A 23,293-nucleotide genomic window follows, 5' to 3' on the forward strand; every position below is an offset into this window, starting at 1 on the left:
TAGGCACAACCGGACCAATTGTTACAGGCACTGTAACTGCTTCAAGATTTTTCGTCAGCTCTCGGATTTTCTCAGTCAGCTCAGATGTTGTTCTGGCTAATTCTCTTGTTTTCTCGTCACTGACTCTATTCTCTCTCTCTCGCTCTCTCTCTCTTTCCCTTTCCATGAAAGAGCTACCACCTTTCAAATCAGGTGTCACAACCTCAGTTTTAATAATTCGCAAAGTATCTCTTACAGGAGTAGTAACTGCGTGCTTTCTTCTGGTTCTGGTCTATACGGAGGTGGTCTCTTGTAAATCATGTCATCCAAGACCTCATCCTCGTAATCATTAACTCCATACCTTCTCACTTCTGTATCAGGCACCTTTTCTGCACCTTTCCTCCCTTCCGCTTCTTCAACAGTCCTCATAGGATATAATCCCTCTGACATACTAACATCTCGCCATCTCCTCATTCGATCATGATGAGTCTCACGATCATACTTCCTCCCAAAAAAGTACCTATAATTGCCTCCACTCCTCTGCTTTTCTCGCTCATGTACCTCATCTTCCCATTCCACCAACGCCTCAAACTGTGTCGGCCTTGGTCTAGGCTCTAGACACATCATTTTTTCCCGTAAATTTCTGAACACGGCCAGATTAAATGAACCATGTTCCGGGAACGCTAAGACACCATCTTCTTTAGTATACTTAGCCCAGTTATCCAACCATATACAGGTATGATACCCATATTTCGCAACCATGAAGGATGCAGGAGTTCTCGTCGGAGGTAGCAATTCACCCTCTCTAGTTATTATGTTCTTATCCTTGTCGAACCACCTTTTCATTTTACCGAACAAAGATTTTTTCTTCTTTTCTTCCGGTTGGTAATACATTTTAACGTTTACCAATATTTTCTAGTCCCTTCCGCAACTGTACGATCTTTTTGTCCAATAACAGCGCGACTCACACCAACGCACCAATCCTGGAGCGTCTATGTCACTCTGTACTCCTTCCAGTCCCTGCGCGGCTCACACCAACGCACCAATCCTAGCGCGAGCACTGTTCTGATCCACTACCCAATCACAGCGCGGTCTGTATGACGTCAGCAGTCGCTGCAGTCGCTTCTGCTCCTGTCTCCTGTCACTCGTCTACCCCTCCTTTACAAAGCCTTCTTAATAGACTTCGTTTCAGATTCTACAAAATCTATTAGTTACAACATATAAACATCTCGATTGTCTGCTTCGCTAACCACAGAATAGTAAAGAAAATCTTTCTCACAAGAATCCCGCTTCTCTCTAGAACAGCGCTTACCTCTGCTCCACCACGGAATAATTACTTTCGTTGACACAGTAGCACATCCCTCTACTCTGCCCTCCTAACATGCATCCATTAACTGTTTCCTCTAGGACTGCTCCAAAGAGTCTTACAATCAACTAAATGCTCATACATTCACACACTTTCACACCAGAAAATGTAGCACATGCACACAGAATCCTGCCTTTCCCGAGAACAGCGAACAGTCTGTCCCACTACAGAATTATAACACGCGTTAACCAAGCAGCGCTTACCTCTGCCCAGTCCTTCAGATAAGCTCAGAGAATACCTATTACTACTCCAGCGATAAGCTTTAACGGCGAACCTTACGGATCCCTGGGACTTAAGACCAAAGTTTCACAGATAACCTTCGCTACCATACGCACTCCTTTTATACCGAAAATATGTCCCTAATAGTAACACACGACGATGTCACTGATTCCGAACCCAGACAATGTGACGCGCAACTTCAATTGTCACACGTTTTTCTCCGCATACGTACAGGGCCAACAATCCCGTTTTTCCCGAGAGCAGCACTCACTTCCCTCTGCCCTACTACGGAACCGTCACCAGCTCCCAAGTTCCAGAAGCCGTACACACTACATAAAACTCAACACGACGATTTCAACATTTTGGTGCCGATCACGATCCGGTAAAAAATTCCCCCGTGCGACTCGTATCCGGTCTTTTTACCCTACGAATTGTACAAGTGCCGTACGAACTGGCAATCACGATTCGCATGGTAAAAAGTCCATACGAACCGCATTGGGAACATTTCCCCACACGTCCTCGGGTCGGAAAATGTGTCCGATACGTCCTCGGACGATTTACCGTACAAACGTGAAAAGTCAAGTCCGACCGAGGAATCACGATCCATCCCGTGCGTCCGAACTCACAACCGTATGGAAAAAACACCGTCCCCACCGAACTCCTACAGCAACCATGGAGACATGTGCCCGCATACGCGCCCAACACTCCCCCAGCCCCCGTACGTCCGACACGTACCCCCCGTGTATGTACACCCCCACCCGTCTAGGTACACCCCAGTACGTCCGAGTCCTACCCCCACACCTGTACGTGTCATACCCCCGTGTACCCACACCCCAGTACGTGTCGTCCCACCGTCTATGTACACCCCAGTACGTTCCAGTCGTACCCCCACCCCAGTACGTGTCGTACCCCCGTGTACCCCCACCCCAGTACGTGTCGTACCACCATCTATGTACACCCCAGTACGTTCCAGTCGTACCCCCACCCCAGTACGTGTCGTACCACCGTCAATGTACACCCCAGTACGTTCCAGTCCTACCCCCACCCCAGTACGTGTCGTCCCACCGTCTATGTACACCCCAGTACGTTCGAGCCCCACCCCCACCCCAGTACGTGTCGTACCCCCGTGTACCCCCACCCCAGTACGTGTCGTACCACCGTCAATGTACACCCCAGTACGTTCCAGTCCTACCCCCACCCCAGTACGTGTCGTACCACCATCTATGTACACCCCAGTACGTTCCAGTCCTACCCCCACCCCAGTACGTGTCATACCCCCGTGTACCTACACCCCAGTACGTTCCAGTCGTACCCCCACCCCAGTACGTGTCATACCCCCCGTGTACCTACACCCCAGTACGTTCCAGTCGTACCCCCACCCCAGTACGTGTCATACCCCCGTGTACCTACACCCCAGTACGTTCCAGTCCTACCCCCACCCCAGTACGTGTCGTACCATCGTCAATGTACACCCCAGTACGTTCCAGTTCTACCCCCACCCCAGTACGTGTCATACCCCCGTGTACCTACACCCCAGTACGTTCCAGTCGTACCCCCACCCCAGTACGTGTCATACCCCCCGTGTACCTACACCCCAGTACGTTCCAGTCGTACCCCCACCCCAGTACGTGTCATACCCCCGTGTACCTACACCCCAGTACGTTCCAGTCGTACCCCCACCCCAGTACGTGTCGTACCACCGTCTATGTACACCCCAGTACGTTCCAGTCCTACCCCCACCACAGTACGTGTCGTCCCACCGTCTATGTACACCCTAGTACGTTCCAGTCCTACCCCCACCCCAGTACGTGTCGTACCACCGTCAATGTACACCCCAGTACATTCCAGTCGTACCCCCACCCCAGTACGTGTCGTACCACCGTCTATGTACACCCCAGTACGTTCGAGCCCCACCCCCACCCCAGTACGTGTCATACCCCCCGTGTACCTACACCCCAGTACGTTCCAGTCGTACCCCCACCCCAGTACGTGTCGTACCACCGTCTATGTACACCCCAGTACGTTCGAGCCCCACCCCCACCCCAGTACGTGTCATACCCCCCGTGTACCTACACCCCAGTACGTTCCAGTCGTACCCCCACCCCAGTATGTGTCATACCCCCCGTGTACCTACACCCCAGTACGTTCCAGTCCTACCCCCACCCCAGTACGTGTCGTACCACCGTCTATGTACACCCCAGTACGTTCCAGTCCTACCCCCACCACAGTACGTGTCGTCCCACCGTCTATGTACACCCCAGTACGTTCCAGTCCTACCCCCACCCCAGTACATGTCGTACCACCGTCAATGTACACCCCAGTACGTTCCAGTCGTACCCCCACCCCAGTACGTGTCGTACCACCGTCTATGTACACCCCAGTACGTTCGAGCCCCACCCCCACCCCAGTACGTGTCATACCCCCCGTGTACCTACACCCCAGTACGTTCCAGTCGTACCCCCACCCCAGTACGTGTCGTACCACCGTCTATGTACACCCCAGTACGTTCCAGTCCTACCCCCACCCCAGTACGTGTCGTACCACCGTCTATGTACACCCCAGTACGTTCCAGTCGTACCCCCACCCCAGTACGTGTCATACCACCGTCTATGTACACCCCAGTACGTTCCAGTCGTACCCCCACCCCAGTACGTGTCGTACCACTGTCTATGTACACCCCAGTACGTTCGAGCCCCACCCCCACCCCAGTACGTGTCATACCCCCCGTGTACCTACACCCCAGTACGTTCCAGTCGTACCCCCACCCCAGTACGTGTCGTACCACCGTCTATGTACACCCCAGTACGTTCCAGTCCTACCCCCACCACAGTACGTGTCGTCCCACCGTCTATGTACACCCCAGTACGTTCCAGTCCTACCCCCACCCCAGTACGTGTCGTACCACCGTCAATGTACACCCCAGTACGTTCCAGTCGTACCCCCACCCCAGTACGTGTCGTACCACCGTCTATGTACACCCCAGTACGTTCGAGCCCCACCGCCACCCCAGTACGTGTCATACCCCCATGTACCTACACCCCAGTACGTTCCAGTCGTACCCCCACCCCAGTACGTGTCGTACCACCGTCTATGTACACCCCAGTACGTTCCAGTCCTACCCCCACCCCAGTACGTGTCGTACCACCGTCTATGTACACCCCAGTACATTCCAGTCCTACCCCCACCCCAGTACGTGTCGTACCCCCGTGTACCCCCACCCCAGTACGTGTCGTACCACCGTCAATGTACACCCCAGTACGTTCCAGTCCTACCCCCACCCCAGTACGTGTCGTACCACCGTCTATGTACACCCCAGTACGTTCCAGTCCTACCCCCACCCCAGTACGTGTCATACCCCCGTGTACCTACACCCCAGTACGTTCCAGTCGTACCCCCACCCCAGTACGTGTCATACCCCCCGTGTACCTACACCCCAGTACGTTCCAGTCGTACCCCCACCCCAGTACGTGTCATACCCCCGTGTACCTACACCCCAGTACGTTCCAGTCCTACCCCCACCCCAGTACGTGTCGTAACATCGTCAATGTACACCCCAGTACGTTCGAGCCCCACCCCCACCCCAGTACGTGTCATACCCCCCGTGTACCTACACCCCAGTACGTTCCAGTCGTACCCCCACCCCAGTATGTGTCATACCCCCCGTGTACCTACACCCCAGTACGTTCCAGTCCTACCCCCACCCCAGTACGTGTCGTACCACCGTCTATGTACACCCCAGTACGTTCCAGTCCTACCCCCACCACAGTACGTGTCGTCCCACCGTCTATGTACACCCCAGTACGTTCCAGTCCTACCCCCACCCCAGTACATGTCGTACCACCGTCAATGTACACCCCAGTACGTTCCAGTCGTACCCCCACCCCAGTACGTGTCGTACCACCGTCTATGTACACCCCAGTACGTTCGAGCCCCACCCCCACCCCAGTACGTGTCATACCCCCCGTGTACCTACACCCCAGTACGTTCCAGTCGTACCCCCACCCCAGTACGTGTCGTACCACCGTCTATGTACACCCCAGTACGTTCCAGTCCTACCCCCACCCCAGTACGTGTCGTACCACCGTCTATGTACACCCCAGTACGTTCCAGTCGTACCCCCACCCCAGTACGTGTCATACCACCGTCTATGTACACCCCAGTACGTTCCAGTCGTACCCCCACCCCAGTACGTGTCGTACCACTGTCTATGTACACCCCAGTACGTTCGAGCCCCACCCCCACCCCAGTACGTGTCATACCCCCCGTGTACCTACACCCCAGTACGTTCCAGTCGTACCCCCACCCCAGTACGTGTCGTACCACCGTCTATGTACACCCCAGTACGTTCCAGTCCTACCCCCACCACAGTACGTGTCGTCCCACCGTCTATGTACACCCCAGTACGTTCCAGTCCTACCCCCACCCCAGTACGTGTCGTACCACCGTCAATGTACACCCCAGTACGTTCCAGTCGTACCCCCACCCCAGTACGTGTCGTACCACCGTCTATGTACACCCCAGTACGTTCGAGCCCCACCGCCACCCCAGTACGTGTCATACCCCCATGTACCTACACCCCAGTACGTTCCAGTCGTACCCCCACCCCAGTACGTGTCGTACCACCGTCTATGTACACCCCAGTACGTTCCAGTCCTACCCCCACCCCAGTACGTGTCGTACCACCGTCTATGTACACCCCAGTACATTCCAGTCCTACCCCCACCCCAGTACGTGTCGTACCCCCGTGTACCCCCACCCCAGTACGTGTCGTACCACCGTCAATGTACACCCCAGTACGTTCCAGTCCTACCCCCACCCCAGTACGTGTCGTACCACCGTCTATGTACACCCCAGTACGTTCCAGTCCTACCCCCACCCCAGTACGTGTCATACCCCCGTGTACCTACACCCCAGTACGTTCCAGTCGTACCCCCACCCCAGTACGTGTCATACCCCCCGTGTACCTACACCCCAGTACGTTCCAGTCGTACCCCCACCCCAGTACGTGTCATACCCCCGTGTACCTACACCCCAGTACGTTCCAGTCCTACCCCCACCCCAGTACGTGTCGTAACATCGTCAATGTACACCCCAGTACGTTCCAGTTCTACCCCCACCCCAGTACGTGTCATACCCCCGTGTACCTACACCCCAGTACGTTCCAGTCGTACCCCCACCCCAGTACGTGTCATACCCCCCGTGTACCTACACCCCAGTACGTTCCAGTCGTACCCCCACCCCAGTACGTGTCATACCCCCGTGTACCTATACCCCAGTACGTTCCAGTCGTACCCCCACCCCAGTACGTGTCGTACCACCGTCTATGTACACCCCAGTACGTTCCAGTCCTACCCCCACCACAGTACGTGTCGTCCCACCGTCTATGTACACCCTAGTACGTTCCAGTCCTACCCCCACCCCAGTACGTGTCGTACCACCGTCAATGTACACCCCAGTACGTTCCAGTCGTACCCCCACCCCAGTACGTGTCGTACCACCGTCTATGTACACCCCAGTACGTTCGAGCCCCACCCCCACCCCAGTATGTGTCATACCCCCCGTGTACCTACACCCCAGTACGTTCCAGTCGTACCCCCACCCCAGTACGTGTCGTACCACCGTCTATGTACACCCCAGTACGTTCGAGCCCCACCCCCACCCCAGTACGTGTCATACCCCCGTGTACCTACACCCCAGTACGTTCCAGTCGTACCCCCACCCCAGTACGTGTCATACCCCCCGTGTACCTACACCCCAGTACGTTCCAGTCCTACCCCCACCCCAGTACGTGTCGTACCACCGTCTATGTACACCCCAGTACGTTCCAGTCCTACCCCCACCACAGTACGTGTCGTCCCACCGTCTATGTACACCCCAGTACGTTCCAGTCCTACCCCCACCCCAGTACATGTCGTACCACCGTCAATGTACACCCCAGTACGTTCCAGTCGTACCCCCACCCCAGTACGTGTCGTACCACTGTCTATGTACACCCCAGTACGTTCGAGCCCCACCCCCACCCCAGTACGTGTCATACCCCCCGTGTACCTACACCCCAGTACGTTCCAGTCGTACCCCCACCCCAGTACGTGTCGTACCACCGTCTATGTACACCCCAGTACGTTCCAGTCCTACCCCCACCACAGTACGTGTCGTCCCACCGTCTATGTACACCCCAGTACGTTCCAGTCCTACCCCCACCCCAGTACGTGTCGTACCACCGTCAATGTACACCCCAGTACGTTCCAGTCGTACCCCCACCCCAGTACGTGTCGTACCACCGTCTATGTACACCCCAGTACGTTCGAGCCCCACCGCCACCCCAGTACGTGTCATACCCCCCATGTACCTACACCCCAGTACGTTCCAGTCGTACCCCCACCCCAGTACGTGTCGTACCACCGTCTATGTACACCCCAGTACGTTCGAGCCCCACCCCCACCCCAGTACGTGTCATACCCCCCGTGTACCTACACCCCAGTACGTTCCAGTCGTACCCCCACCCCAGTACGTGTCATACCCCCCGTGTACCTACACCCCAGTACGTTCCAGTCGTACCCCCACCCCAGTACGTGTCATACCCCCGTGTACCTACACCCCAGTACGTTCCAGTCGTACCCCCACCCCAGTACGTGTCGTACCCCCCGTGTACCTACACCCCAGTACGTTCCAGTCGTACCCCCACCCCAGTACGTGTCATACCCCCGTGTACCTACACCCCAGTACGTTCCAGTCGTACCCCCACCCCAGTACTTGTCATACCCCCCGTGTACCTACACCCCAGTACGTTCCAGTCGTACCCCCACCCCAGTACGTGTCATACCCCTGTGTACCTACACCCCAGTACGTTCCAGTCGTACCCCCACCCCAGTACGTGTCATACCCCCGTGTACCTACACCCCAGTACGTTCCAGTCCTACCCCCACCCCAGTACGTGTCATACCCCCCGTGTACCTACACCCCAGTATGTTCCAGTCCTACCCCCACCCCAGTACGTGTCGTACCATCGTCAATGTACACCCCAGTACGTTCCAGTCCTACCCCCACCCCAGTACGTGTCGTACCACCGTCTATGTACACCCCAGTACGTTCCAGTCCTACCCCCACCCCAGTACGTGTCATACCCCCCGTGTACCTACACCCCAGTACGTTCCAGTCCTACCCCCACCCCAGTACGTTCCGGTCCTACCCCCAACACAACCTCCTAAGTACGGAGCGCACCCCAGGCCCCAACATCACCACCGCATGTACGAGTCGTACCAACCCACACACAAGGACAGCACCGTACAACCAAATGGCCCATGTACACACCGTACACACGCTCAAAACGCACGTACACAACCAGGACAAAACAAAACAACACAAGAATACACCATTCGAATGGCACAAAGCCACTAAACATGTCCAACAACCACTAAAACAACACATTCACTGACCTGCAACTGCCAAAAACAAACAGAGGCCAAATACACCACCACTCCTTATAACCAACCCACCCAAGATTCAAACACAGCCACACCCACCAATGGACCAATAAAAAGGGCCCACACACACAAACCATGAGCCTTTGCAACAGACTCACTGCTGCCAGACACCACAGAACCACACTACAAGCTACACCACATCTTCCACTTGCACACCTTCACACAACCACCCTCACAAACACCCCCTCATCACATTCACACACACACACACACAACCATCCACACACCCCCCAACATCCACACACACCCCCCCACCATCCCCACCCACACCCCTCACCATGCCCACCACCAAGAATCCAAAGTTCAGTAACCGAGAATTGGAGGTCCTTGTTGATCAAATCCTCAGAGTCGAGCCACAGATCTTTGGAACATTGGTCAGAAGCACCAGCCTGGCAGCAAAAACTGCCATGTGGCAGACCATCGTCGATGCTGTGAATGCTGTTGCGGACACCAGACGGACCAAGCAGGAATGCCAGAACAGGTGGTACGATCTGCGGAGGAGGGTCCGAGCCAAGAGGCAGGATGAACACGACCAGGCCAACGCCACCGGAGGAGGGCCCTCCCGCAGACCCGTACACTACCATCCCTGGGAGGAGAGGGTGATGGCCATACTGCCGGTGGAGGCAGTCAAAGGATTAGAAGGACTCCGAGACCCGGGTGAGTACACAAACAACGCACCTCACAAGGGGGGAACGGCATCCACAACCAAAATCACCAACAGGCACGCAACCACCACAAGCCATCGCATGACTCAACCACACTCCATGAGCACGCACATGCCACTGCTGCCACCATGCCCCATGCACCCAGCTGGACAATGTCAAGTCACAGGCCACAGAAGACAACAACACATGACACGGTAACCCGGATGGCGGCAGGCTGGGCCCAAAAAAGCACATAGTGCAACTCAGAAGCAGACAACAATTCACTCTACCCATATGGCCTAGGTCACAGCCAGACAAACAGTGTGTCCCAACACAGGAATGACTTGCCAGCAAATGGCGGACGCCTTGCATCAACACATGGGGGTGAAGGCACTGTTTTGCACATGACAGCAGCTAATGAACAGCCAACATTGTGAACGAGTGGCAGCACACACCACCACAGCAGCAGCGCACAGACACAGACACTACACCCAATGGGTGCCTGGAGATCAGAAACAAACTCACATCAACAATCCAAGGGCCACTCAAAGATCTGCTAACAGTGTGTGCCCAGGAAGCTGGGCAGAGGTGACAGAGGGTGACACACGGAGGGAGGGAGAGGGGGACAGAGAGGGAGGGAGACGGACAGAGGGAGGAGGCTGACACACGGAGGGAGGGAGAGGGGGACTGAGAGGGAGGGAGAGGGGGACAGAGAGGGAGGGAGAGGGGGACAGAGATGGAGGGAGAGGGGGACAGAGATGGAGGGAGAGGGGGACAGAGAGGGAGGGAGAGGGGGACAGAGATGGAGGGAGAGGGGGACAGAGATGGAGGGAGAGGGGGACAGAGAGGGAGGGAGACGGACAGAGGGAGGAGGCTGACACACGGAGGGAGGGAGAGGGGGACAGAGAGGGAGGGAGAGGGGGACAGAGATGGAGGGAGAGGGGGACAGAGAGGGAGGGAGAGGGGGACAGAGATGGAGGGAGAGGGGGACAGAGAGGGAGGGAGAGGGGGACACAGAGGGAGCGAGACACAGGGAGAGCCAATCAGCCGTGTTGCGTGTGTGAATGTCTGCTCGTCAGCAGGTAGACTGCGTGCATGTAGACAAGGGTGGCCAGTGCCAGAAGCCCCCCTCTTCACCATGGCAAAACACATGGCCATGTCACAACCTGTTCACGAGCACAAGGACAGCTACCTGGATCATATAAGTGTGTGGATCCACTCCATGTGCACATGTACAGTGCATGGCTCGCCACACCTGCCCACTCCACTGCTGACTGCAGTCACACTTGACGCAGCAAGTAAGACTGTGCCACACATAGTTAAAGGGGCCAAAGTGGTGCCCAAGGGACACACCCATGCACAAGTGCACTGTGAGTGGAATGCAAGACAAATCCTAATTCCAAGAGGAAATGTGCCAACTGTGAAAATGATGAAACATGGATGTTGCATGGACAAAAATTAACATTGTCTCTCTCACACACAGGTCAACGTCGTGGTGCACCCCCCAACACTGGGGGGGAACACTCACAGGACCTGGATCTGCAGGAGCCCGATCCCACCGGCAGCGACCACTCTCACCACTCTGCGGACGACCCCGACCAACCTGGCCCCTCTGGTGTCCAACCACCTGCAGCACCTGCGTCAGGTACAACTGTGCCAACCACCACCCCCACTCCTGCCACATCCCAGGAGACACCCAGGATCCCTGCCCCAACACCACAATGCAGCCAGGCTCGCCAGGAGGGACACGGTGTCCCGGGCACCCAGGAGGAGGCAGGCGACAACGCCAATGCCACCCCTCAGGGGTCCCGGAGACCCCATGTGCCCACAAGTACAGGCCAGGTGCAAGTGGGCAGGGGTGGTGGGAGTGGAGGACGGCGGAGGCGCGAGCCTGACCAGTTGGCTGGGGATCCGGTATTTTCCCATGTCCGTAACATCCTGGACTCATACCGGCAGGACACCACGGGCATGGCCCAGGTTGTGTCCGTCCTCGAGGGGATCAAGGCCCAGCAGGCCCAGCAACATGCGGAGCTAATTGCCTGTCTACTGGTACACCAACGGAGGATGGAGGACAGACAGGCTGAGCAAGTGACGGCATTCCAGGGGATTCACGCTACACTCCGTCGGATGGCCGACACCATGGCCGACCCTCCCTGTGCCAGAAGGCGGAGAACATCACCACCCACAGGGAGGGATCAGGAGGAGGAGGAGGAAACATCCGACGGAGCATCCCAGACGTCGTCACGGCCTGCTGGTGAGGTTCCCCGCAGGAGGCCGGGTCGTCCACGGAAAGGACCGTGAGGGTGGCTGCTACATCACCATCTCCCAGGACACCTGGCCTGGCACCTGGCCCACTGGAGCAACAGCATCACAGCATCAAGAGACATTCTCTGCCACATGGCCCTGCTGGTCACTGGCTGACCAATGTTGACAAAGACTGTGGCATGGACTCTGAGGATTTCCAATGGCAAGGACCCCAACTCCCCTACTGAACTTTGGATTCAAACATCCCGGAAAGACCCTTACTTTGCCCCCCCCCCCCCCCCCCACTAATAAATCACACTATGATGAGTAGATGCCTGCTGGTAGCATTATTAACTAACATGTGTCTTGTAAAGTCAAAACATGCCTGAGTCATCTTTTGTCTTCAACCATCCACACCCTGGGGCCTGAGTCTGGCACAGGACACATGGGTCACAGTGTATTAGGCAAGACAGACATGGAGCACCATACACACCCGTGATGGGCCCAACCAGCTGAGGGGGTTGCCGAACAACTGTGCTGACACACACATTGAGTACAGCAACTGTCATGCGCAGTGGTCAGAGATCCAGTCCAGTGTCCTGGGGGGCACCCAGGCATGTGTACACAGGTGGCAGAACCATGTCCTGCAAGCCGGAGTCCGGTGGATGCCGAGAATGGGGGCCTGGCCAACGTTGGATGCATGGGGATGGCACATGTCACAATACCAACACAGTCATGGACATCATGCCCAATACACAGTCTCAGCCCACACACACAGCTTGCATCTTGCAACTCGACACATTGACACATAGCAACAATCAGGGAATACCATGCCAGACATGCAGGATGCACCGTGGCAACACACCAGCATTGACTGAGAAGAGGCACCTTGGAGGCATAGGGACACCTTTATTAGACATGTATTCGGGATTGCAGAGGCCACTCGAAGTACACATGAACACATCATGTGGAGTAACATGTGGGTCCAACACTGGCACCCCCCTTCTGCAGCACACATGCGTGTTTGCCATGGAAGTGGCACACAAGCGTCGGCTAACAGCTAAATACCCACAGCTGCACACGGAGAGCCTGCCATACACCATAGATCCGCTGATGTCGAAGTCCCACACCATGTCCAGCCAATGCTAACCGTATGTGGCCAAGGGCAGTGTCACACACATTGGTGCCATCATCACAATCCCCTATCCCATCACTGATGCCTGTCAACCAGGCAGACCATCTATTCAGGTGTACACAGCTGCATGTCGTGTCCCATGGGGATGCGACATGGCTGCAGAGGAACAACACATCGACAGGGGCAGTGTGCATACATCGTGAACAACTGCCACACCCAATACACCCCAGATGCATCCCTTACCCCATGGAGACTTCCAAACGTGTCCGTGCCTGTAACGCTGAGTCAGCCCACGATGTCATGTCCATGATGAATAGCAGTGCCACAACAATGCAACCAGCAGACGGCATGTGCAGGTACCTGGGGAAGAGAGACACACAAGAAGTCAGCCACAAAAATGCACAGCCACTTGCATGTGCATTTACTCGACACATGTATGGATGACAACATGCTAGGTCATTATAATGACTGGGGAAATACTACCATCACTGGCACCATCACTCCAGTGACACACCCACACACACCTCTGAGTCACGTGCCATACATGCAGGTGGAGACACACATCACAACGCATGCCACACGGGGACCAATGCGTGCACACTCAGACACTGGTACTCACCACTAAGCAAAGAAGTCGCGTATGAGCCGAGTCCGGATGTCCTCTTGCGGCTCCACATCCTCCACATCACTAGCCCCATTGCCAAGCCCTTCGTCCTCCACGGGTGGATGGTCCTCGTCATGTTGATTCAGGATGAGTTGCACAGCTCTTTCAACTGCCATGTTGTGCAGCATGCAGCAGACCATGAAGATCTTGCAGACCTTTGCCGGGGCATAAGGGAGTGCACCGCCGGTCTTGTGGAGGCACCGGAATCGGCTCTTCAGCATGCCAAACGTCCTCTCTATCACTCGCCTTGTCCGGCCATGGGCGGTGTTGTAGCGGAGCTGTGCCGGCGTGATGGGGTTGCAGAGAGGTGTGATCAGCCATGGCATGTTGGGATAGCCAGCGTCCCCTACATGGGAAGCACATGGTCATCGTTAGAAGTGGTGAAGCGGTTGTGCTGGTAGGCGATACATAATAGAAGACAGACAGACTGTACCCACCTACAACACATGCCCGTTCGTTGCGCAGCTGCATCATCATATCAGGCATCCCGCTACGCCTCATGATGTAGGCATCGTGTGCTGATCCTGGAAAACGAGCACAGACATGTGAAATCACCATGTTGGAGAGACACACCACAAGGGCATTGATGGAGTGGTAGTGCTTCCGATTGCGGTACGCCACCTCCCGTGCGTGTGGTGGTACCAAAGCTACATGTGTCCCATCTATGGACCCTATGACATGGGGCATCCCTCCCAGGGCATAGAATCCACGCTTGACCTCAGTCATCTGTTCAGGGGTTGGGAACTTGATGAAGTCATCCAGGTGAATCAACATGGCCTCCAAGAAATCATGCAGCACACCGCTGAACATGCTCTGGGACATGCCACCAACATGAGCTATGGTATTTTGAAAGGTACCCGTGGCAAGAAAATGTAGGGCAGCCATTACCTTCAGCTGGGGTGTCAGTGCCGTAGGATACCTGTGCAGCGGTTGCAGGTGTGGTGCCAGTCTCGCCGTCAACTCCAGAATCAACGGTTGGGTGAAGCGGTAGAGCCGGATGCTGTCATTCTCCTGCATGGCAGCCAAGTCTGGAATTATTCGGGCAAGAGGCGGCGCTCTGCAGTAATTTGGAAGTGACAAGGAAGAGTGAGTGCACCACGACAACAACTCATGTCTACTGAGCACATGTTAATCTGGCAATACACACATGCTACATAGGGAGTCAGGTATGTGCTACATGGCCAGCACACGTATGGATGCAAGGTGGCACTCCTTCCAAGACCCAGCTACACACGGAGATTGAGAACCTCCCCATGCCACGCCATGGGAATAGCTGTGTCCCAGTGCAAGTGAACAGCCAGACGCAAGACAGGAGTGACATACACCCACACATCAGCAGAAGTAGGATGCCGATTGCAGAGACTGGTCGCGGAACACTGGAGCCACAGGTCACATGACATTACACTAGGACAGCCCACACACCTTGCCATGAAGGTGCACATGTCATGACTCACCACACATTCCTTGTGAGGATGCAGACATGGCCTTGTCACGCTACTCCGTGTCCCATGCATACATGTGCACCTCACATCCGATACCACATATGGCATGGTGTGCGGAACAGTGTGCAATGACAATCTACACACAGACACATGTTGGTTGCTGCTACGGCTGCAGCTTATGAGGGTGCTACAACATCAACCTGATGTAAATCCCCCACACATAAATGACATAGTCACATTGTGCACTGTGGGTAGTGACAAGTCAGGTGTCATAACCCCTGTCCCGGGCATCATGGGACACTTCCGTCTGTTGGTGTCCGTGCCATGCCAGTGACGCTTACCCCAAGTGTGCAGTCCGACATGCACACATGTCAAAGGAGTCAAGGGCATGGCTGGCACACATTGCACCGTCACACAGTACACCTATACACATCTCATCATACATCTGGTGCCTTCTCCACTCAGGAGTCATGTTCCACATCACAGCCTGTCACACCTGTGCCCCACACATGTAGTAATGCACAGACGATGCCTTGATGTCCATTCCTGGACAAGTATGTCCATCCATGGACAAGTATGTCCATCCATGGACAAGTATGTCCGCCCTATTCCTACCTGTGTGTCGCCTATCACCACTGTGATGTGTAAAAACCGCCGTACTGCTGCTAAGAGGGCCTGTGTACGTTCCCAAATCACTGTGGGAGTGCTACCGTATGTGTACCCATCGTGATGGCGAGCGTACAGGCATTTGTACGGTCCGTACCACTACGAGTACGCATACGCGTGCAGACCCATAGTGATAGTGAGCGTAGATGCGTGTGTACGGCCCTGTCACAATGTGTGTCCTCGCGTATGCGTACTCGTAGTGGTACGGGCCGTACACACGCATCTACGCTCACTATCACTATGGGTCTGCACGCGTATGCGTACTCGTAGTGGTACGGACCGTACACACGCATCTACGCTCACTATCACTATGGGTCTGCACGCGTATGCGTACTCGTAGTGGTACGGACCGTACACACGCATCTACGCTCACTATCACTATGGGTCTGCACGCGTATGCGTACTCGTAGTGGTACGGACCGTACACACGCATCTACGCTCACTATCACTATGGGTCTGCACGCGTATGCGTACTCGTAGTGGTACGGACCGTACACACGCATCTACGCTCACTATCACTATGGGTCTGCACGCGTATGCGTACTCGTAGTGGTACGGACCGTACACACGCATCTACGTTCACTATCACTATGGGTCTGCACGCGTATGCGTACTCGTAGTGGTACGGACCGTACACACGCATCTACGCTCACTATCACTATGGGTCTGCACGCGTATACGTACTCGTAGTGATAGTGAGCGGACATGCGTGTGTATGGGCCGTACCACTACGAGTACGCATACGCGTGCAGACCCATAGTGATAGTGAGCGTAGATGCGTGTGTACGGTCCGTACCACTACGAATACGCATACGCGAGGACACCCATACTGATAGTGAACGTAGGCATGCGTGTACGGGCCGTTGCAACGCATTTGGGGTGCCCTAGGGCCCCGAAACGCACCGTACCTGTGTGTGATGCTCCAAATTACATAGGGGACAAGTATTGAGGCCTACATGCATGCTGGTTGGCATGGAGACCAAGTTCAAAATCCGAAATTGTTCTGGAAGGTGCACAGCAGAAGTCAGTTGGAATTCTTCTACATTGTTGCAATGTGTTTGTGGGTCTGACATCATGCAGGAGAATGAAACCGATAGAGAACCCACAGACTTCTAGGTTTGAAGGGATTGATGGAAACATAGGATGCAAATGTGAGTGACCAATCACTCTGTACTCCTGTGCATGAGACAGGGCAGAAAGGCAGATATAAGGCAGCCAGGTCCCATGAGGGAGTACTTGCCTGCACATCTTTGCATTCGTCGACCCAGCTGCTGCTACTGATTCCCTGGAACCATGTCAAGGGCTGTGGAGAGGACACAGCCATTCACCCTGGAGGAGAACATGGCTCTGCTGGATGTGATCCTCCCACAGTACTCCATGCTGTATGGGCGACCAGGGTATCAGGTGAGTGCATAAGCCACTGGCACAGACTGTCCCTATGTTGTGACTGTGACTTCTGGCATTGTGTCCTGGTGTGACACACATGCCATGTACTGTAGGGGGGGTCCCAGGGGGGGGAAGCCTGATGTCTCCCAGCAGTGCCCTGAGACAGGAGGGGTGGGTGTGGAGTCCTCCCAGCAGTGCCCTGAGACAGGAGGGGTGGGTGTGGAGTCCTCCCAGCAGTGCCCTGAGACAGGAGGGGTGGGTGCCTATCACTCCCAGCAGTGCCCTGAGCCAGGAGGGGTGGGTGTGGAGTCCTCCCAGCAGTGCCCTGAGACAGGAGGGGTGGGTGTGGAGTCCTCCCAGCAGTGCCCTGAGACAGGAGGGGTGTGTGCCTATCACTCCCAGCAGTGCCCTGAGACAGGAGGGGTGGGTGTGGAGTCCTCCCAGCAGTGCCCTGAGACAGGAGGGGTGGGTGTGATGCACAGTGTGAGCCTTGATCACTGATTGTGACATTGCCATCATTCCACCTGTGTACTCACTATGGCACGTACAGCTTTTTCCCTCACCAGGGGATGATGTCCCTATGACAAAGGTGCAATGCGTTGGCTGCATGACATGCCTTGTTGTAAACAGCTAATTTGTTTTCATATGTCTCTCTGTGACATGTGGCTGGTGTATTGATGTGGTGTCACTTGTTCTTCCTCACAGGTAGGCGCCACTGCCAAGGAGCAGATCTGGCTGACCGCCGTCAGTGCCGTGAGGGGTGTGGATGGTCGGAGGCGGAGCCTGCCCCAGGTGAGGAAACGCTGGCAGGATATCCGGTGCTGGACGCGGAGGATTGCACGGCTCCTGCTGGGGGACTCACCTGAGAGCCACAAGAACCGCGGCCGCCGCCGTCTGAGCCACCTCCACAGGCGTGTGCTGCCGGTGGTCTTTCCAGACCTGGAGAGGCGCTTACAGGCGATGCAGCAGCCGGAAGGGGGTAGGTACATGTGCGTTTGTTGTGTGTCACCGGCATTTGTAAGGGCACGGTAGCATTAATTCACTGGCAGGGTTTAAAGGTGCTGTGCAGATCCTGTTTGCCCCAGTATAGCGCTGCGCCCCTGCCACCCTTCCCCTCCTTGCAATGTGTTCCCTGGTCTGTGTGTGGTCACTCCTTCACAAGGTAATGTAGGCTGGTGCTTTGTCCACGAGAACAATGCCTGTAGCATCATGTGTGGGGGTGGTGTGTAACAGCTTTTTGGACCTTGGCTGTGCCCTGTCAAGTGCACTGCATGTGGGTTCCATGTCAGTTGGCACTGATGCTGACTCCAGACATGGGAGTTGGTCTCTCATGTGTCATGCCTTACAGCACGCATGTCCTATGTAGTGGCCTGTGACATGATGTGCATGAGTGTGCGATACGCATAGTGCAGGGATGGTGGCGTGTGTTGCAGTCATTACCATTCAGTAGCATGTGGTTGCGTGGCCACTACTGTCCCCTGGAGCACCTTTTCCTCAGTGATGTGTGTCATCATAAACGTGGACACTCTCAGTGTCTACAGCGTAGGTTGTGCTCTGTGCCATTGTCCCCTGGCACCATGTATATAGACGTGCTATTTTGTACAGGTGTCCACTGTGCAGCCTGACCTGATTGTCCTTCTTCATACTCACAGTTGGCAGTGCCTGTGTGTCTTGTTATACTCATCTGAGGATGGGCACTGGTACCTCATTATTTGTACAGGTGCACCTTGGCTGTTTGGCGTCCAATCTTGCATTTTGCCTGCCCCTGTGTTTATCACCCAGACTATGAGATGTTGGTGCCACCTGTGTCTCAACAATTTGCCTCGTGTAGGGGTTGGTTGGGGCGGGCAATGCCTATATGTAAATTCCTGATTTCTACTTGCTGGGTCTGGGCAGTGTGTGATGTTTGTCTGGACACACACGCAAGGTGCAGTGACCGAGTCATGTTGGGCATGTTTCCAGCATTACCTATGCAGCATGTGTCTCAAGTTCGTGCATATGGTCCCTGGTCATCGGTATTTTCACCGACGCTGTGTGGTGCAGATGCAGTGCTGGATTGTCCCCAGGGCCTGGGTGCTATGTCAGACTACGTTTCCTGTCTTGAGCTATTGTCTCATGCTCTCCATGGTGTTGCAGTGGCATGGTGGCTCAACCAACTGTGTGTTTCATGCCCTACATCGGTCCCTTGTTTAGTAGATGTCAGGGATCTTCCTTTTCAGGCTATGCAATGTTACCTATGTAGATTGGACTCATGTGACTGATGTGTACAGCTGTCTGATTAATTTCTGTCTCTCCACCCTGCCCACAGCATCGTCGGGGGACACAGAGGGAGACATGGACACAGGCAAGGCGGAGGGACCGAGCACCAGTGCCAGCCGTGACATCGGGGCTGGCACATCGAGTGGGACAGAGGTGGAGGATAGTGCGGCCGAGGACCTGTCGACTGGCACGTCAGAATACGAAGCTGACAGGTCCGAGGAGGATGTCTCCGAGTGGGCGGTGGCTGCACCAGCAGCTGACAGCGGAACAACACCTCGCACCGCCCCCTCAGTTCCCATCAGCCGCCTCCCACTTGCTCGTGTCCCTTCCCAGCGTGCCCGGTCACAGCATGCCTCCTTCCTGCCTGGCACCGCACCCCCTGCCCCTGTCTCCACTGCTGCCGCCAATGCAGAGTCTGTGGACATCCAGCGGCAACTGCAGGTTGGTCAGGCTGCGATCCTTAATGTCCTCCATGCCCACGGCAAAACCCTGACCAACATCGAGGCATTCTTGGAGGGCATTCATTCATCGCAGGCTGACCAACGCAACTTGCTGAGGTCCATAGACTCCACACTGACTGCAGCAGTGGGTCTCCTGCAGCGCGACCTCCCCCCACCTACCCCTGCCCCATCCACACTTCCCACTCCCATGCCTGTCCCACGTACACCCAGACGCCGGCATGCACCCACATCAACGGACACGGGCACCACACCAGCAGGGAAGGTCCACCGCACTCCTCCTGACACGCACACACAGGGTGAGGTAGGCACACCCACTGGGTCGGGGGGCAAACGTGTGACACGCAGCCATAGTGGGAGTCCGCATTCCACCCAGTCCACTCCCTCCAAATCCCCTCCCCTCAGCTCTCCTGGCCACATCTCCCCCAAGGACTCCTTCATGGCCGCTCTGTCCCTGAGCCCCACAGTTACACCACCACGCAAGCGGTCAAGGAGGTCCCCGGTCAGGGTGGTTGAGTCTCCCCCCCTGTCTCCACCCTCCCCCGGTGGCGCTGCGACCCATCCCTCTGACCCCCCCCCCTCCTTGGGGCCTGAGGTCCCTTCGGGTGCAGGGGACTCCCTGGAGGACCTTGCAAAGGTGTGTAGTGCCATCCTGGCCTCCGCCTTTGGCACTGACCCACCCCCTGTGGTGGAGTCCTCCATCCCTGCACCCACAACGCCACCCCTTTGCCCTGATGTCCCTGCGGTGCCTGTTGCTTCCCCCCCCCCTGATGCCCTCACCAGTGTGGAAGACGATGCCATTTGACTGTGCAGGCAAGGTAGGGGACACGCATCCCACTGTGTCCCCCATCCAGCTGAGAATCATTGACTGCCCTATGGGCTTTGTGAATATTGAACTGCCTGCGATCCACGGACATTGTGCTCATGCTGAATAAAGCTTAATTTTGTTTTCATTATCACACTACTGCTATGCTGGTATTGGTGTTGGTGGGGCTGCTACATGGTTTTGGGTGGTGTTTAAGGGTTTGGGTGTGTGGGATATGTAGTAGTGTGCTGCTCATTGGTGGGACCCTGGGATCTGTGTGCCATCACAGGGTGTTGGCTAACTTTCTTTGTTCATGTAAGCAGTTACTGCATGGTGCACTTGTCCCAGGGTGTATTCCTTCCTCTGTGTACCCAGCTTTCTTCCCTGCAGGGTGTTCCCAATGTTTAGCGCAGAGCTGTGTCTACATGAGCTGTGTGTGTGACGGAGCCCTTCTACTTTGGCCATGCATGCAGGGCCATGTCTCCACCTGCAACAATCGTGGCATCCTTGGTGATCACTGTACTTGTGTGTGGAGTCTGTTGACATGAGTTCATGGGGACATGTTCCCTTGTAGGCAGTATGCATGTGGATAATTCTGGCCTCACACACATGTGTTACACCCCTCCTGTCTCAGGGCACTGCTGGGAGTGATAGGCACCCACCCCTCCTGTCTCAGGGCACTGCTGGGAGTGATAGGCACCCACCCCTCCTGTCTCTGGGCACTGCTGGGAGGACTCTGCACACACCCCTCCTGGCTCAGGGCACTGCTGGGAGGACTCCACACCCACCCCTCCTGTCTCAGGGCACTGCTGGGAGGACTCCACACCCACCCCTCCTGTCTCAGGGCACTGCTGGGAGTGATAGGCACCCACCCCTCCTGTCTCAGGGCACTGCTGTTAGTGATAGGCACCCACCCCTCCTGTCTCAGGGCACTGCTGGGAGGACTCCACACCCACCCCTCCTGTCTCAGGGCACTGCTGGGAGGACTCCACACCCACCCCTCCTGGCTCAGGGCACTGCTGGGAGTGATAGGCACCCACCCCTCCTGTCTCTGGGCACTGCTGGGAGGACTCTGCACACACCCCTCCTGTCTCAGGGCACTGCTGGGAGTGATAGGCACCCACCCCTCCTGTCTCAGGGCACTGCTGGGAGTGATAGGCACCCACCCCTCCTGTCTCAGGGCACTGCTGTTAGTGATAGGCACCCACCCCTCCTGTCTCAGGGCACTGCTGGGAGGACTCCACACCCACCCCTCCTGGCTCAGGGCACTGCTGGGAGTGATAGGCACCCACCCCTCCTGTCTCAGGGCACCGCTGGGTGGACTCTGCACCCACCCCTCCTGTCTCAGGGCACTGCTGGGTGGACTCTGCACCCACCCCTCCTGTCCCAGGGCACTGCTGTTAGTGATAGGCACCCACCCCTCCTGTCTCAGGGCACTGCTGGGAGGACTCCACACCCACCCCTCCTGTCTCTGGTCACTGCTGGGAGGACTCTGCACACACCCCTCCTGTCTCTGGGCACTGCTGTTAGTGATAGGCACCCAACCCTCCTGTCTCAGGGCACTGCTGGGAGGACTCCACACCCACCCCTCCTGGCTCAGGGCACTGCTGGGAGTGATAGGCACCCACCCCTCCTGTCTCAGGGCACCGCTGGGTGGACTCTGCACCCACCCCTCCTGTCTCAGGGCACTGCTGGGAGTGATAGGCACACATCCCTCCTGTCTCAGGGCACTGCTGGGAGGACTCCACGCCCACCCCTCCTGTCTCTGGGCACTGCTGGGAGGACTCCACACCCACCCCTCCTGTCTCAGGGCACTGCTGGGTGGACTCTGCACACACCCCTCCTGGCTCAGGGCACTGCTGGGAGGACTCCACACCCACCCCTCCTGTCTCAGGGCACTGCTGGGAGGACTCCACACCCACCCCTCCTGTCTCAGGGCACTGCTGGGAGTGATAGGCACCCACCCCTCCTGTCTCAGGGCACTGCTGGGTGGACTCTGCACACACACCTCCGATTTCAGGATATGTATGCTTGGAACATACACGGTGGGGGTACGCTCAATGCATTCGAGGTGAGGGTACGAGTCTACTTACACTGGTGTGGTGGGGGTACGCTCCATGCATACGCGGGTGAGGGTACGGGTCGTACTTACACTGTTGGGGTGTGGGGTACGCTCCTTGCATACGCGGGTGAGGGTACGGGTCGTACTTACAATGTTGGGGTGGGGGGTACGCTCCTTGCATACGCGGGTGAGGGTACGGGTCATACTTACACTGTTGGGGTGGGGGTACGGTCCGTGAGTCCGCGGGTGGGGGTAGGAGTTGTACTTACACTGGTGGGGGTGGGGGTACGGTCCGTACGTCCGTGGGTGAGGGTTCGAGTCGTACTTACACTGTTGGCATGGGGGGTACGCTCCATGCATACGCGGGTGGGGGTACGGGTCGTACTTACACTGTTGGCATGGGGGTACGCTCCATGCATACGCGGGTGGGGGTACGGGTCGTACTTACACTGTTGGGGTGGGGGGTACGCTCCATGCATA

Source organism: Triturus cristatus, chromosome 8, assembly GCF_964204655.1.
Source record: "Triturus cristatus chromosome 8, aTriCri1.1, whole genome shotgun sequence".
NCBI classification, from domain to species: Eukaryota; Metazoa; Chordata; class Amphibia; order Caudata; family Salamandridae; genus Triturus; species Triturus cristatus.